Source organism: Eptesicus fuscus, chromosome 24 (assembly GCF_027574615.1).
Source record: "Eptesicus fuscus isolate TK198812 chromosome 24, DD_ASM_mEF_20220401, whole genome shotgun sequence".
NCBI classification, from domain to species: Eukaryota; Metazoa; Chordata; class Mammalia; order Chiroptera; family Vespertilionidae; genus Eptesicus; species Eptesicus fuscus.
Window position 1 is genome coordinate 386,109 of NC_072496.1, and position 17,691 is coordinate 403,799.

Here is a 17,691-nt window from a genome sequence, read left to right on the forward strand (position 1 = left end):
ACAGGGTGGATATTCGAGGGGGTGCCGGACAAGGTGTCTGTCGCTCTGGTTAGAGTGAGCCCCGCCTGGTTTGGTGAGCTTCAGGGTGGGAGTGAGTGAACCCCAAAGGAGAGGCTGCAGAGGAGGGTGGGGAGGAGGAGGTCCTGGCCAGTATGGGGGGGGGGGCTCCCCCTCCTCCGAGACCCCAGGGAGGGAGGTTCCTCGGAGAACTGGACCGACTCTGTGGTTGGGCTGGCTCTCAGCTCTCAATGCTCCGTCGCAGGAAGTGACTCAGCACCCCGCCTCAAGGGAGGGGGGAGCAGAGTCTGGTCCGACTTCCTCCCTCAGATCCCATTGGGTCTGGGAACGAGGAGTGTGAGGCTGAATGTTGGGGTGATTCAGAGAACCGGGACCCCTAAGCGGGGTGGGTGAGAGAAGGGGTACGGAGAAGGAGGGGGCCAGGTGGATTGAGCTCCGGGTTAGTAGCCAGTGGAACTACGCGTGGCTCCCAGGCCCACGATGTAGCAGCTGTTACCTGCACCCATTTCTACATCTTGAAAGTGGGGGTACCAGCGACCTTTCTAAAAAAATAAATATATTTTGTACTGATTTCAGAGAGGAAGGGAGAGGGAGAGAGAGATGGAAACATCCATGATAAGAGAGAATCATGCATCAGCTGCCTCCTGCACATCCCCTACTGGAGATCGAGCCTACAACCTGGGCATGTGCCCAAACTGGGAATCAAACCAGTGACCTCCTGGTTCATAGGTCGATGCTCAACCACTGAGGCACATCTGCCAGGCAGTGATGGACATTTTAGTACCTTATGGTGCCCCTGCCTTCTGAATTCCCGGCTCAGTCTGTGTGGGAGACAGAGGCCACACTCAGCCCCACCAGCTTACTAGTACATGGTGGTCAGGACCATGGACAACGGCCAGTTAGTTCAGGACCATGGACAACAGCCAGTTAGTTCAGCACCGCGGACAGCAGTCAGGTGGGTCAGAACCTCGGACAGCAACCAGGTGATCAGAACCACGGACAGCAGCCAGGTGGGTCAGGGCCTTGGACAGCATCCCAGCCTGGGCACTCCGTGGGATCCCGGCTCTTCCCACCTTGTCCAAGGGCCACCCACCCTCTGCAATCCGACCAGTTCTCCATGGGTCAGACTGGTCAGCGCTCGTAGAGCCCAGTTCACCTCCCTGACTCCTGCACGCCCCCTACTGGGGATGGATCCCGCAACCCCGGCATGTGCCCTGACTGGGAATCAAACTCTGACATCCTGCCTATAACCCTAACCCTATAACCCTAACCGTATAACCCTAACCATATAACTCTAACCCTATAACTCTAACCCTAACCTTAACCCCCTAACCCTAACCCTCTAAACCTAACCCTTACCCTCACCCTAAGCCAACCCTCACCCTAACCCTAACCCTAAAACCCTCATCCTAACCCTAACCCTAAAACCCTCACCCTCACCCTAAAACTGTGACCCTGACTCTAAACCCTAACCCCTGACCCTGACCCTTGATGCTAACCCTTACTCCTAATCATAACCCAAACTTAACCCCAACCCTAACCCTAACCCGAACCCTAACCCTAACCCTAACCCTCACCCAACCCTAACCCTCACCCTAACCCTAACCCTAACCCTAAAACCCTAACCCCTAACCCTAACACTAACCCTAACCCTAACCCTAACCCTAACCCTAACCCTAAAACCCTAACCCTAACCCCTAACCCTAACCCTAACCCTAAAACTAAAACCCTAACCCTAACCCTAACCCTAACCCTAACCCTAAAACCATAACCCTAACCTAACCCTAACCCCTAACCCTAACCCTAACCCTAACCCCTAACCCTAACCCTAACCCTAACCCTAAAACCCTAACCCTAACCCCTAACCCTAACCCTAACCCTAACCCTAAACCTAAAACCCTAACCCTAACCCTAACACTAACCCTAACCCTAACCCTAATCCTAAAACCCTAACCCTAACCCCCTAACCCTAACCCTAACCCTAACCCTAACCCTAACCCCTAACCCTAACCCTAACCCTAAAACCCAAACCCTAACCCTAACCCCTAACCCTAACCCTAACCCTAAACCTAAAACCTTAACCCTAACCCTAAGACTAACCCTAACCCTAACCCTAACCGAACCCTAACCCTAACCCTAACCCTAACCCCAACCCCTAACCCTAACCCCAACCCAACCCTAACCCTAACCCCAACCCCATCACTAACCCCATCACCCTAACCCCATTACCCTAACCCTAAACCCATCACCCTAAACCCATCACCCTAACCCCATCACCCTAACCCCATCACCCTAAACCCATCACCCTATAACCCTAAAACCCCATCACGCTAAAACCCATCACCCTATAACCCTAACCCTATAACTCTAACCTTATAACTCTAACCCTAACCACCTAAACCTAACCCCCTAACCCTAACCCCTATCCCCCTAACCCTAACCCTCTAACCCTAACCTTCTAACCCTAACCCTAGCCCTAAACCCTAACCCTAAACCCTATCCCTAAACCCTAAACCCCAGGCCCAGCCCCCACCCTTGCCCTAAGCCAACCCTCACCCTCACTCTCACTCTAACCAAACCCTCACCCTAACCCTAAAACCTTCATCTAACCCTAACCCTAAAACCCTCACCCTCACCCTAAAACCCTGACCCTGACCGTAAACCCTAAAACCTTATACTGACCCTAACCCTAACCCTGACCCTAACCCTAACCCTAAAACCCTAACCCTAACCCTAACCCTAAAACCCTAACGCTAACCCTAAAACCCTAACCCCATCACCCTAACCCCATCACCCTAACCCTAACACTAACCCTAACCCCAACCCCATCACTAACCCCATCACCCTAACCCCATCACCCTAACCCTAACCCTAACACTAACCGTAACCCCAACCCCATCACTAACCCCATCACCCTAACCCAACCCCATCACCCTAACCCTAACCCTAACCCTAACCCTAACCCCATCACTAACCCCATCACCCTAACCCTAACCCTAACCCTAAAACCCTAACCCTAACCCTATCACCCTAACCCTAACCCTAACCCCATCACCCGAACCCTAACTCTAACCCTAACAAAAAATAACCGTGACCTCCTGGTTCGGAGGTCAACGCTCAACCCCTGACCACAGCGGCCGGGCCCAGCGGCCTTCGAGGGCGTCAGCCACGCCTGTAAAAATGCTGCACTTCATCTCAGGGAACCGTCTCAGCAACCGGGGGTCAGGGCTCTCCTGAAGGGGGCCTTGGGGGACGGGGGGGGGCGGGGGGGCGGTCAGAAGACCGTGCCAACCAGAAAACCTAAAGCACTGAACACGGGGCCTGGTCAGCGCCTGGGCGAAAGGGTCATCGGCCAATGTTTATCCCAGTGTTCGAGGCGCACACGTGAAGGTACACGGTGAAGGGACTCCTCCCCAATCGTATGCCCACGTTGGCAGAACAAGACTCACCCTCCCAGCCCGGCCGGCGTGGCTCCGTGGTTGAGCGTCAACCTAGGAACCAAGAGGTCAGGGTTCGATTCCCGGTCAGGGCATAGGCCTGGGTGGTGGGCTCGATCCCCAGTGTGGGGTGTAAAAGGAGGCAGCCGATCCATGATTCTCTCTCATCATGGATGTTTCTCTCTCTCTCTCTCTCTCTCTCTCTCTCTCTCTCTCTCTCCCTCTCCCCCTCTTCCTTCCTCTCTCTGAAATCCCAAGACCTCCCCTAACCCTGCCTCCTGCTTTCAGGACAAGGGTGGGAGAAAGAGCCCCCTGACCTGGGCTGGAGTGGCCTGTCAGCTCCCAGAGGTCAAGCAGAGGGCACAGACCCCTAAGGGCACGGCCTTGTCCTTCTCCGAGAGGATGTGTTTGTGGTTCATGCATCTTCGCCAGCTCAGCCAAGCGCCTCCCGGTCCCAGCGCCCCGCACGCCCCTCCTGGGCACAGACCCCAGCTGCCCCGAGAGCCCCAGGCACGGGCCCTCCCCCGCCTCTGTTTTTGGAGTTTCGGGGCCACGAGGAAAACCAGTGGGTGCCAGATTGCACGTCGAACGCCTCCAAGACGCTGCCTATGCCAACACGGGCTCCGGCCACGGAACCTTAAGCCAACCCGGGAGGGCGGCGCGGAGCCACGTGCACGCCGCGTGTTCCGTGGGGGCCACGGATGGACCCAGCGCGGCCGGGGTCATCTGAGGGACCCGCTTGGCCTCTCACCGCAGACAAGACCCTAGGCCTTCCCTCCTGGTTCTCTGTGGGTTTTCATTGTGGTTTTTATTTTTATTTTTTTTATGGGGGTGCGAGCGTCCCCCCCCCCACGTCCCGCGTGGGGTTCAGGGTTCAGGTTCGGGGTTCGGGCTCTGGAGGAGGCCGCACACAAATGAAAGAGACTAGACAAGAAAGTATACATCTGGGAATATTGGGGGCCAGGCGGGAGCCCCACTCCAGGGGAGGACTCGGCTCTGCTCCGGCCTAGCGATCCCTTTTATTCAGATTGTGGGACACACCATAGCCCTTAGGCGGGCAATCCCAGTAACAGCCCATCAGCAGGGATTCACATAAAACTAAAAGGTGGAAGTTGCTTCAGCTCCCATTGTCTCCACCAGACAGAGGGTGGTTGGCTCTGACCTTTCAGAGCCTCAAGGTCTCCAGCCTCCGGGTTCCCTGTCCACACCTCTCTGCCAGTGAGGACAATGGGCGGCTCCCAACACAGGGGGTGGGGGTTGTAAAAGAGCTCGTCAATACACTACTTGGGAAAATAGAAAAAAATCTACGTCCAGAGGTAGCTGACTGTTTAGTTCATAGAGACCCGGTGCACGAATTCGTGCACGAGTGGGGTCCCTGGGCCTGGCTGGTGACTGGGGCCGATCGGGCCGTTTAGCTCAGTCCTGATCTGCTGGGCGGGGGGAGCCACGGGAGGTTGGCTGTGGGAGTGCACTGACCACCAGGGGGCAGCTCCTGCATTGCATGCCCACGTTGGGAGAACAAGACCACCTTTTTTTAAAAAAATATATATTTTATTGATTTTTTACAGAGAGGAAGAGAGAGGGATAGAGAGTTAGAAACATCGATGAGAGAGAAACATCGATCAGCTGCCTCTTGCACACCCCCCACTGGGGATGTGCCCGCAGCCAAGGTACATGCCCTTGACCGGAATCGAACCTGGGACCCTTGAGTCCGCAGGCCGACGCTCTATCCACTGAGCCAAACCGGTTTTGGCAAGACCACCCTTGATGGTCAGTGCACGTCATAGCGACCGGTCGTAACAGTCACTTAGGTTTTTATATAGATTGACTAGCAGCCCAGTGCACAAAATTCATGCAGCCGGCCTGCCTGGCTGCCCCCCCAACTGCCCCCCTGCTGGCCTGCCTGGCTGCCCCCCCGCTGGCCTGGCCAACCCCCAACAGCCACCCTTCTGCCCTGGCTGCCCCACAACTGTCCCATGCAGGCTGGCCTGCCACCCCCCAACTGCCCCCTGCAGGCCGGCCTGGTCGCCCCCCAACTGCCTCCTGCTGGCCTGGCCACTCTGGCTACCCCCCACTGCCGCCTTGCTGGCCTGGCCACCCCCAACTGCCCCCCTGTCAGCCTGGCTGCCCCCCAACTGCCTCCCCTGCCAGCCTGGCCACCCCCCAACTGCCCCCTGCTGGCCGGCCTGGTCGCCCCCCCAACTGCCTCCTGCTGGCCTGGCCACCCCCCACTGGCCCCCTGCTGGCCTGGCCACTCTGGCTACCCCCCACTGCCGCCTTGCTGGCCTGGCCACCCCCCAACTGCCCCCCTGTCAGCCTGGCTGCCCCCCAACTGCCCCCCTGCCAGCCTGGCCACCCCCCAACTGCCCCCTGCTGGCCGGCCTGGTCGCCCCCCAACTGCCTCCTGCTGGCCTGGCCACCCCCCACTGGCCCCCTGCTGGCCCTGCCACTCTGGCTACCCCCCACTATCCCCCTGTCAGCCTGGCCACCCCCCAACTGCCCCCTGCTGACCTGGCCACCCCCCAACTGCCCCCCTGTCAGCCTGGCCTCCTCCCAACTGCCCCCCCTGCTGGCCTGCCTGGCCACCCCCCAACTGCCCCCATGCTGGCCTGGCCACCCCTCAACTGCCCCTCTGCCAGCCTGGTTGCCCCCTAACTGCCCCCCTGCCAGCCTGGTTGCCCCCTAACTGTCCGGAAGGAAGTTGGACGTCTGGAAGACGTTGGGTCATGGGTCTAATTAGCATATCCCCTCTGATTAGTGTAGATCGATACCCTCAGGCAGAGGTGGGAGGTGAAGCCCAGCCGTCTCTCCGAGGACCTGTGGACGGCACAGCAGAGAGAAGAGGACGTGGGCGCAGGGGAGGGGAAGCCACGCAGGGGAAACCGTGAGTAAACGCTTCCGACGCTCGGCCTCTGTGCTATCTTTCTTTAAGTCTGTTGTGGCTGTATCATGCTTTCTGCAGGAAACGCCCCCCAACTGCCTCCTGCTGGCCTGCCTGGCCCCCTCTTTTCAAAAATAACTATTGCCCTGGCTGGTGTGGCTCAGTGCATAGAGCGTCGGCCTGTGGACCGAAAGGTCCCGGGTTCGATTCCGGTCAAGGGCACGTACCTCGGTTGCAGGCTCCTCCCCAGCCCGGGCCCTGGTCGGAGCGCGTGCAGTTGGCAACCCATTGATATGCTTCTCTCACATCGATGTTTCTCTCTGTCTCTCCCTCTCTCTTCCACTCTCTCTCTAAAAACCAATGGGAAAACATCCTCGGGTGAGGATTAAACAGTAAAAATCCTATCTAATAAAAGGGTAATATGCAGATTGACCGTCATTCCAACGCACAAGATGGCTGCCCCCATGTGGTCAAAGATCCTGCCCCCATGTGGACACAAGATGGCCGCCACAAGATGGCCAGCAGGGGAGGGCAGTTGGGAGGCACCAGGCCTGCAAGGGAGGGCAGTTGGGGGCAATCAGGCCAGCAGGGGAGGGCAGTTGGGAGGCACCAGGCCTGCAAGGGAGGGCAGTTGGGGGCAATCAGGCTGGCAGGGGAGCAGTTAGGCATCAATCAGGTGGGCAGGGGAGTGGTTAGGGGGTGATCAGGCTGTCAGGCAGAAGAGGTTAGGGGCAATCAGGAAGGCAGGCAGGTGAGCAGTTGGGAGCCAGCAGTCCTGGATTGTGAGAGGGATGTCCGACTGCCCGTTTAGGCCTGATCCCGGTAGGTAGGATCGGGCCTAAACAGGCAGTCGGGCATCCCTCGAGGGGTCCCAGATTGGAGAGGGTGCAGGCTGGGCTGAGGAACACACATCCCCGTGCACGAGTTTTGTGCACCGGGCCTCTAGTAATAGTAAGTGTCTAACCAGGTGGAATCCCATCATGTTTTCCCACCTGCTGACTTCCCTGCCGCACGGAGCGTTAAACGAAAGGCCTCTGACCGGGGGGGACGCTGGGGGCAGGCCCTCCTGTGCTCACGTTGGAAATGGGGGCGACGGGCCAGGAGGAGAACAGCCTGGACATTTACCTTTGAGCCAATGTTATTTTCTCATCACAGAATTCACGTGGACTTCGATGCTCCAGGAACAACTTCTGGACAAACCTGGGTCGAGTTCAAGGCAGACGCTGAGACTTGCTGGAAAGATCATTCAATAAGAAAGGGTCAGCCCGGCCGGCGTGGCTCAGCGGTTGAGCGTCGACCTATGAACCAGGAGGTCAGGGTTCAATTCCAGGTCAGGGCACATGCCCGGGTGGCGGGCTCCATCCCCAGTGTGGGGCGTGCAAGGAGGCAGCCGATCGATAATTCTCATCATTGATGCTTCTCTCTCTCCCTCTCCCTTCCTCTCTGAAATCAGTAAAAATATATGCTTAAAACCCAAGCGTGTATGAACAGACCATATAGCTTATCCACATAACAGACACACATGTCTTTACATGTAGAAGCACGCCCACGCCCGGCTGGGTAAATCCATCCCAGAGATTTGAGCGCCACCTGGTGGCCATTCCACGCTCAGGTGAACAGAATAATAAAGTGATATCAGAGATCAGTTAATATATATTTTAAAAATACATCGGTGTTAACACCACTGTCCCAGAGAACACAGAAGTCTTTCCCAGGAAAGTTCATGATTTGTGCTGCTTCCTAATAAAATATAAGCGCCCATCGGTAAAATCTATATTTTGTCACCTTTGTGTTCAGTTAGCATCCATTCAAGAAGGAAACATATATATTTTGGAGGAAAAGGGTTCCTGGGCTGAAATCTAGTCTCCTGAGACTCTTTTTTCCCCCTGTGTGTTCAGAGAGTTCGTTGCCTCCATAGCCTTCACTTGTAAAACGTATTTCAAAGGTGAACACCTTGGTCTTCGTCGAAGAAAGAAGAAGTCGGAGCTTAAGTGCACGATCATTTGTTTCTATAAAGACAAACTGCAAATTCCTATGAACACACGGTCCAGATTTCAACCCTGAACATGTCTATGTTATTTCACTCATGAATGACCATTTCAATAAAGTGAAAATTAATCGGAGAACTTTTTGGTCTGGTTTTGTCACCGTAGCATCCAAACCCCACTGAATTCATTTATATCGTTCCTAAAGGTTATAGGCTTATGAACTCTTACAAAAGGCATTTTAAAACTTTTTAAACACACACACACACACACACACACACACACACACACACACACACACACATTTATTCTGGAGTGGGGGACACAACAGCTCCTTAGGATGGGAGAGGGGTCCGGCTGCCAGCTCGGGAAAGATTTATTTCCCTGGAGCATTCAAAGGACTTACTTCCTCTGACATTTTAGATGATAAATTATTGGGGTCAGAACTCTTTTAATTGTGAGAATTTGGACTCTTCTTCCAAGGTTCCTTAAAGAGTTAGTGAAGGAAATGTTCAAACAGAACATGTAAAGAAGGGGCCCAAAGTCTCCACGTGGCATTCAGTCACCATGACAGGTTGGCTGTTGGCTGCAATGGAACGAGACACTCGTGTGCAGGCCTGTTGCCCGCAATAGGAGTTCCTATAGCCCTGGGCTTTCAGCCCCAATAGAATGAGACTCCCCTGCCCTGAGTTATTGCCCGCAATAGGAGGTGCTATTGCTCAGGGCTCTCAGCCCCAATAGAATGAGACTGACCTACCCTGAGTTATTGCCCGCAATAGGAGGTGCTATTGCTCAAGGCCCTCAGCCCCAATAGAATGAGACTCCCCTGCCCTGAGTTATTGCCCGCAATAGGAGGTGCTATTGCTCAGGGCCGTCAGCCCCAATAGAATGAGACTCAATTGCCCTGAGTTATTGCCCGCAATAGGAGGTGCTATTGCTCAGGGCCGTCAGCCCCAATAGAATCAGACTCAATTGCCCTGAGTTATTGCCCGAAATAGGAGGTGCTATTGCTCAGGGCCGTCAGCCCCAATAGAATGAGATTCCCCTGCCCTGAGTTATTGCCCGCAATAGGAGGTGCTATTGCTCAGGACCGTCAGCCCCAATAGAATGAGACTCCCCTGCCCTGAGTTATTGCCCGCAATAGGAGATGCTATTGATCAGGGCTGTCAGCCCCAATAGAATGAGACTCCCCTGCCCTGAGTTATTGCCCGCAATAGGAGATGCTATTGCTCAGGGCCGTCAGCCCCAATAGAATGAGACTGACCTGCCCTGAGTTATTGCCCGCAATAGGAGGTGCTATTGCTCAGGGCTGTCAGCCCCAATAGAATGAGACTCACCTGCCCTGAGTTATTGCCCGCAATAGGAGGTGCTATTGCTCAGGGCCGTCAGCCCCAATAGAATGAGACTGACCTGCCTTGAGTTATTGCCCGCAACAGGAGGTGCTATTGCTCAGGGCTCTCAGCCCCAATAGAATGAGAATCAATTGCCCTGAGTTATTGCCCGCAATAGGAGGTGCTATTGCTCAGGGCTGTCAGCCCCAATAGAATGAGACTCCCCTGCCCTGAGTTATTGCCCGCAATAGGAGGTGCTATTGCTCAGGGCTCTCAGCCCCAATAGAATGAGACTCCCCTGCCCTGAGTTATTGCCCGCAATAGGAGGTGCTATTGCTCAGGGCTCTCAGCCCCAATAGAATGAGACTGACCTGCCCTGAGTTATTGCCCGCAATAGGAGTTGCTATTGCTCTGGGCTTTCAGCCCCAATAGAATGAGACTGACCTGCCCTGAGTTATTGCCCGCAATAGGAGGTGCTATTGCTCAGGGCTGTCAGCCCCAATAGAATGAGACTCCCCTACCCTGAGTTATTGCCCACAATAGGAGATGCTATTGCTCAGGGCTCTCAGCCCCAATAGAATGAGACTCAATTGCCCTGAGTTATTGCCCGCAATAGGAGGTGCTATTGCTCAGGGCCCTCAGCCCCAATAGAATGAGACTCCCCTGCCCTGAGTTATTGCCTGCAATAGGAGGTGCTATTGCTCAGGGCTCTCAGCCCCAATAGAATGAGACTCAATTGCCCTGAGTTATTGCCCGCAATAGGAGGTGCTATTGCTCAGGGCTGTCAGCCCCAATAGAATGAGACTCCACTGCCCTGAGTTATTGCCCGCAATAGGAGGTGCTATTGCTCAGGGCTCTCAGCCCCAATAGAATGAGACTCACCTGCCCTGAGTTATTGCCCGCAATAGGAGGTGCTATTGCTCAGGGCCGTCAGCCCCAATAGAATGAGACTCCCCTGCCCTGAGTTATTGCCCGCAATAGGAGGTGCTATTGCTCAGGGCCCTCAGCCCCAATAGAATGTGACTCACCTGCCCTGAGTTATTGCCCGCAATAGGAGGTGCTATTGCTCAGGGCTCTCAGCCCCAATAGAATGAGACTGACCTGCCCTGAGTTATTGCCCGCAATAGGAGGTGCTATTGCTCAGGGCTGTCAGCCCCAATAGAATGAGACTCCCCTGCCCTGAGTTATTGCCCGCAATAGGAGGTGCTATTGCTCAGGGCTGTCAGCCCCAATAGAATGAGACTGACCTGCCCTGAGTTATTGCCCGCAATAGGAGGTGCTATTGCTCAGGGCCGTCAGCCCCAATAGAATGAGACTCAATTGCCCTGAGTTATTGCCCGCAATAGGAGGTGCTATTGCTCAGGGCTGTCAGCCCCAATAGAATGAGACTCCCCTGCCCTGAGTTATTGCCCGCAATAGCATCTCCTTTTTTGGGCAATAACTCAGGGCAGGGGAGTCTCATTCTATTGGGGCTGACAGCCCTGAGCAATAGCACCTCCTATTGCGGGCAATAACTCAGGGCACGGGAGTCTCATTCTATTGGGGCTGACGGCCCTGAGCAATAGCACCTCCTATTGCGGGCAATAACTCAGGGTAGGTGAGCCTCATTCTATTGGGGCTGACAGTCCTGAGAAATAGCACCTCCTATTGCGGGCAATAACTCAGGGTAAGGGAGTCTCATTCTATTGGGGCTGACAGCCCTGAGCAATAGCACCTCCTATTGCGGGCAATAACTCAGGGTAGGGGAGTCTCATTCTATTGGGGCTGACAGTCCCAAGAAATAGCACCTCCTATTGCGGGCAATAACTCAGGGCAGGTAGTCTCATTCTATTGGGGCTGACGGCCCTGAGCAATAGCACCTCCTATTGCGGGCAATAACTCAGGGCAGGTAGTCTCATTCTATTGGGGCTGACGGCCCTGAGCAATAGCGCCTCCTATTGCGGGCAATAACTCATGGTAAGGGAGTCTCATTCTATTGGGGCTGAGGGCCCTGAGCAATAGCATCTCCTATTGCGGGCAATAACTCAGGGCAGGGGAGTCTCATTCTATTGGGGCTGACGGCCCTGAGCAATAGCACCTCCTATTGCGGGCAATAACTCAGGGCAGGGGAGTCTCATTCTATTGGGGCTGAGAGTCCTGAGCAATAGCACCTCCTATTGCGGGCAATAACTCAGGGCAGTTGAGTCTCATTCTATTGGGGCTGACAGCACTGAGCAATAGCACCTCCTATTGCGGGCAATAACTCAGGGTAGGTCAGTCTCATTCTATTGGGGCTGAGGGCCCTGAGCAATAGCACCTCCTATTGCGGGCAATAACTCAGGGTAAGGGAGTCTCATTCTATTGGGGCTGACAGCCCTGAGCAATAGCACCTCCTATTGCGGGCAATAACTCAGGGTAGGGGAGTCTCATTCTATTGGGGCTGACAGTCCCAAGAAATAGCACCTCCTATTGCGGGCAATAACTCAGGGCAGGTGAGTCTCATTCTATTGGGGCTGAGAGCCCTGAGCAATAGCACCTCCTATTGCGGGCAATAACTCAGGGTAGAGGAGTCTCATTCTATTGGGGCTGACAGCCCTGAGCAATAGCACCTCCTATTGCGGGCAATAACTCAGGGTAGGGGAGTCTCATTCTATTGGGGCTGACAGTCCCAAGAAATAGCACCTCCTATTGCGGGCAATAACTCAGGGCAGGGGAGTCTCATTCTATTGGGGCTGACAGCCCTGAGCAATAGTATCTCCTATTGCGGGCAATAACTCAGGGTAGGGGAGTCTCATTCTATTGGGGCTGACAGCCCTGAGCAATAGCACCTCCTATTGCGGGCAATAACTCAGGGTAGGTGAGTCTCATTCTATTGGGGCTGAGGGCCCTGAGCAATAGCATCTCCTATTGCGGGCAATAACTCAGGGCAGGTCAGTCTCATTCTATTGGGGCTGACAGCCCTGAGCAATAGCACCTCCTATTGCGGCAATAACTCAGGGCAGGTGAGCCTCATTCTATTGGGGCTGACGGCCCTGAGCAATAGCATCTCCTATTGCGGGCAATAACTCAGGGCAGGTCAGTCTCATTCTATTGGGGCTGAGGGCCCTCAGCAATAGCACCTCCTATTGCGGGCAATAACTCAGGGCAGGTGAGTCTCATTCTATTGGGGCTGACAGCCCTCAGCAATAGCACCTCCTATTGCGGGCAATAACTCAGGGAAGGTCAGTCTCATTCTATTGGGGCTGACGGTCCTGAGCAATAGCACCTCCTATTGCGGGCAATAACTCAGGGCAATTGAGTCTCATTCTATTGGTGCTGACAGCCCTGAGCAATAGCACCTCCTATTGTGGGCAATAACTCAGGGCAGTGGAGTCTCATTCTATTGGGGCTGAGAGCCCTGAGCAATAGCACCTCCTATTGCGGGCAATAACTCAGGGCAGGGGAGTCTCATTCTATTGGGGCTGACAGCCCTGAGCAATAGCACCTCCTATTGCGGGCAATAACTCAGGGCAGGTGAGTCTCATTCTATTGGGGCTGACAGCCCTGATCAATAGCACCTCCTATTGCGGGCAATAACTCAGGGCAATTGAGTCTCATTCTATTGGGGCTGACAGCCCTGAGCAATAGCACCTCCTATTGCGGGCAATAACTCAGGGCAGGGGAGTCTCATTCTATTGGATCTGAAAGCACAGAGCAATAGCACCTCCTATTGGGGGAATAACTCAGGGCAGGTGAGTCTCATTCTATTGGGGCTGAGAGCCCTGAGCAATAGCACCTCCTATTGCGGGCAATAACTCAGGGCAGGGGAGTCTCATTCTATTGGGGCTGACAGCCCTGAGCAATAGCACCTCCTATTGCGGGCAATAACTCAGGGCAGGTGAGTCTCATTCTATTGGGGCTGACGGCCCTGATCAATATCACCTCCTATTGCGGGCAATAACTCAGGGCAGATGAGTCTCATTCTATTGGGGCTGAGAGCCCTGAGCAATAGCACCTCCTATTGCGGGCAATAACTCAGGGCAGGGGAGTCTCATTCTATTGGGGCTGACAGCCCTGAGCAATAGCACCTCCTATTGCGGGCAATAACTCAGGGCAGGTGAGTCTCATTCTATTGGGGCTGACGGCCCTGAGCAATATCACCTCCTATTGCGGGCAATAACTCAGGGCAATTGAGTCTCATTCTATTGGGGCTGACAGCCCTGAGCAATAGCACCTCCTATTGCGGGCAATAACTCAGGGCAATTGAGTCTCATTCTATTGGGGCTGAGAGCCCTGAGCAATAGCACCTCCTATTGCGGGCAATAACTCAGGGCAGGGGAGTCTCATTCTATTGGGGCTGAGAGCCCTGAGCAATAGCACCTCCTATTGCGGGCAATAACTCAGGGCAGGGGAGTCTCATTCTATTGGGGCTGAGGGCCCTGAGCAATAGCACCTCCTATTGCGGGCAATAACTCAGGGCAATTGAGTCTCATTCTATTGGGGCTGAGAGCCCTGAGCAATAGCACCTCCTATTGCAGGCAATAACTCAGGGCAGGGGAGTCTCATTCTATTGGGGCTGACAGCCCTGAGCAATAGCACCTCCTATTGCGGGCAATAACTCAGGGTAGGTCAGTCTCATTCTATTGGGGCTGACGGCCCTGAGCAATAGCACCTCCTATTGCGGGCAATAACTCAGGGCAGGGGAGTCTCATTCTATTGGGGGTGACGGCCCTGAGCAATAGCACCTCCTATTGCGGGCAATAACTCAGGGCAGGGGAGTCTCATTCTATTGGGGGTGACGGCCCTGAGCAATAGCACCTCCTATTGCGGGCAATAACTCAGGGTAAGGGAGTCTCATTCTATTGGGGCTGACGGCCCAGAGCAATAGCACCTCCTATTGCTGGCAATAACTCAGGGCAGGGGAGTCTCATTCTATTGGGGGTGACGGCCCTGAGCAATAGCACCTCCTATTGCGGGCAATAACTCAGGGCAGGGGAGTCTCATTCTATTGGGGGTGACGGCCCTGAGCAATAGCACCTCCTATTGCGGGCAATAACTCAGGGCAATTGAGTCCCATTCTCTTGGGGCTGAGAGCCCTGAGCAATAGCACCTCCTATTGCGGGCAATAACTCAGGGCAGGGCAGTCTCATTCTATTGGGGCTGACGGCCCAGAGCAATAGCACCTCCTATTGCGGGCAATAACTCAGGGCAGGTCAGTCTCTTTCTATTGGGGCTGACGGCCCTGAGCAATAGCACCTCCTATTGCGGGCAATAACTCAGGGCAGGGGAGTCTCATTCTATTGGGGCTGAGAGCCCTGAGCAATAGCACCTCCTATTGCGGGCAATAACTCAGGGCAGGTCAGTCTCATTCTATTGGGGCTGAGGGCCCTGAGCAATAGCACCTCCTTTTGCGGGCAATAACTCAGGGCAGGTCAGTCTCATTCTATTGGGGCTGACGGCCCTGAGCAATAGCACCTCCTATTGCGGGCAATAACTCAGGGCAGGGGAGTCTCATTCTATTGGGGCTGACGGCCCTGAGCAATAGCACCTCCTATTGCGGGCAATAACTCAGGGCAGGGGAGTCTCATTCTATTGGGGCTGAGAGCCCTGAGCAATAGCACCTCCTATTGCGGGCAATAACTCAGGGCAGGGGAGTCTCATTCTATTGGGGCTGAGAGCCCTGAGCAATAGCACCTCCTATTGCGGGCAATAACTCAGGGCAATTGAGTCCCATTCTATTGGGGCTGAGAGCCCTGAGCAATAGCACCTCCTATTTCGGGCAATAACTCAGGGCAGGGGAGTCTCATTCTATTGGGGCTGACGGCCCTGAGCAATAGCACCTCCTATTGCGGGCAATAACTCAGGGCAGGGGAGTCTCATTCTATTGGGGCTGAGAGCCCTGAGCAATAGCACCTCCTATTGCGGGCAATAACTCAGGGCAATTGAGTCTCATTCTATTGGGGCTGACAGCCCTGAGCAATAGCACCTCCTATTGCGGGCAATAACTCAGGGCAGGGGAGTCTCATTCTATTGGGGCTGACGGCCCTGAGCAATAGCACCTCCTATTGCGGGCAATAACTCAGGGCAGGGGAGTCTCATTCTATTGGGGCTGACGGCCCTGATCAATAGCACCTCCTATTGCGGGCAATAACTCAGGGCAATTGAGTCTCATTCTATTGGGGCTGACAGCCCTGAGCAATAGCACCTCCTATTGCGGGCAATAACTCAGGGCAATTGAGTCTCATTCTATTGGGGCTGAGAGCCCTGAGCAATAGCACCTCCTATTGCGGGCAATAACTCAGGGTAGGTCAGTCTCATTCTATTGGGGCTGAAGGCCCTGAGCAATAGCACCTCCTATTGCGGGCAATAACTCAGGGCAGGTGAGTCTCATTCTATTGGGGCTGAGGGCCCTGAGCAATAGCACCTCCTTTTGCGGGCAATAACTCAGGGCAGGTCAGTCTCATTCTATTGGGGCTGACGGCCCTGAGCAATAGCATCTCCTATTGCGGGCAATAACTCAGGGCAGGGGAGTCTCATTCTATTGGGGCTGACGGCCCTGAGCAATAGCACCTCCTATTGCGGGCAATAACTCAGGGCAGGTGAGTCACATTCTATTGGGGCTGACAGCCCTGAGCAATAGCACCTCCTATTGCGGGCAATAACTCAGGGCAGGGGAGTCTCATTCTATTGGGGCCAATAGCCCTGAGCAATAGCACCTCCTATTGCGGGCAATAGCCATGGCTAATTGAGTCTCATTCTATTGGGGGTGACAGCCCTGAGCAATAGCATCTCCTATTGCGGGCAACAGCCCTGGACTTTCTGCAACCCCACTTCCCTGTCCGGTCTGCGTAGAAGTTCTCGCCACTGGGGGTGGCGTTCCCCAAGCCACAGAGCATGTTCTGAGCCCTCGCTGCCCCGAGGGCCCTTAGGGAGTGGGGTGCAGGCCCCACGTAGGACAAAGTGGGGGCTGGAGGCGTCCAGGCTCTGAGTCAGAAACCATGGGAACTCAGCCACACCCTGAATCAGGTGAGGCCAGGAGCCTGGGTTCTCTCCTTCCTCCTCGTGGATCTTTCCGGAAGGGAGACCAGCTCCGCCAGGGCCCCAGGCAGGTGTTTGGACATTGGAGGAAGAGGAAGCAGGGGTGGGGGAGCAGGTGCCAGGCGTGAGCAGGAATTGAGATTCCAGGGGTCCCTCCGCCCCACACCCTCTCCTGCAGGATCCATCTGGAGTGCCGGGCCGGCCCCTGGGCTTCAGCCAGGGAAGGGGGGTTGCAGCCGCCCTGGAGGCAGTGGGGTGCCCGTGGGGGAGCCCAGAGGTTGAGAATTGCCGCCCCCCCAAGTTCACTTAACATCCTGAGTTGGTTCTTGTCCTCACCCAGGCTGTCCCTCTTCCCGAAAGTAGGAAGAGACTGAGCCAGGAACTGTCCCCCTGGACCCATCCCCCTCTACCCCATCCTGGGGGAGGGCAGGCAGGGAAGGGTCCCAAGGCCCGATCCTGGGGGATGTTTGGCAAACAGACGGGGTGCCCAGCTGCACTTGAGTTTGACATGAGCGGTGAAGACTGTCAAGGGCAGGTGCCCCCTGAATGCACTTTGCTGTGTGTCCCTGACACTCACGCCCAACTGGCCAGGCCGTGTGCTCCGTGACCCTGTGTCCCTTGGGGTCCCCAAGGGCGTCTCCTCCCTGGGTTTGGAGACGGAGGACGCTGAGCCTTGAAGACACATGAATATACTTTATTTTTTAAGCAACAACAAAACCAGAACCTCCTGGAGCCATTTGAGCCTGCGCCCCCTGCCCCGCCCCCGTGGGAATAGTTGTCTGTAACTGACCCTGTTCCCCAGCCTCGTCCCACACGCATGTCTTCCTGCGAACAGCGCATGGCCTAGCTGAGCGCCGGCCCCTCCCCCGAGTCTGCGTCCGAGAAGTCTGTCCCCACCCCCCTACCCCGTTGCCAGCTCTGCCCTGGGGTTGCTGGCGCCTGAGGCCCCTCCCCCGGGGTCCCCTCCGTCCACAGGGCTGACCTCTGGCCGTGCTGTGTCCAGCCCGCTGTCTGGTGTCCGTGTGTGGTACCCCTCCACCCAA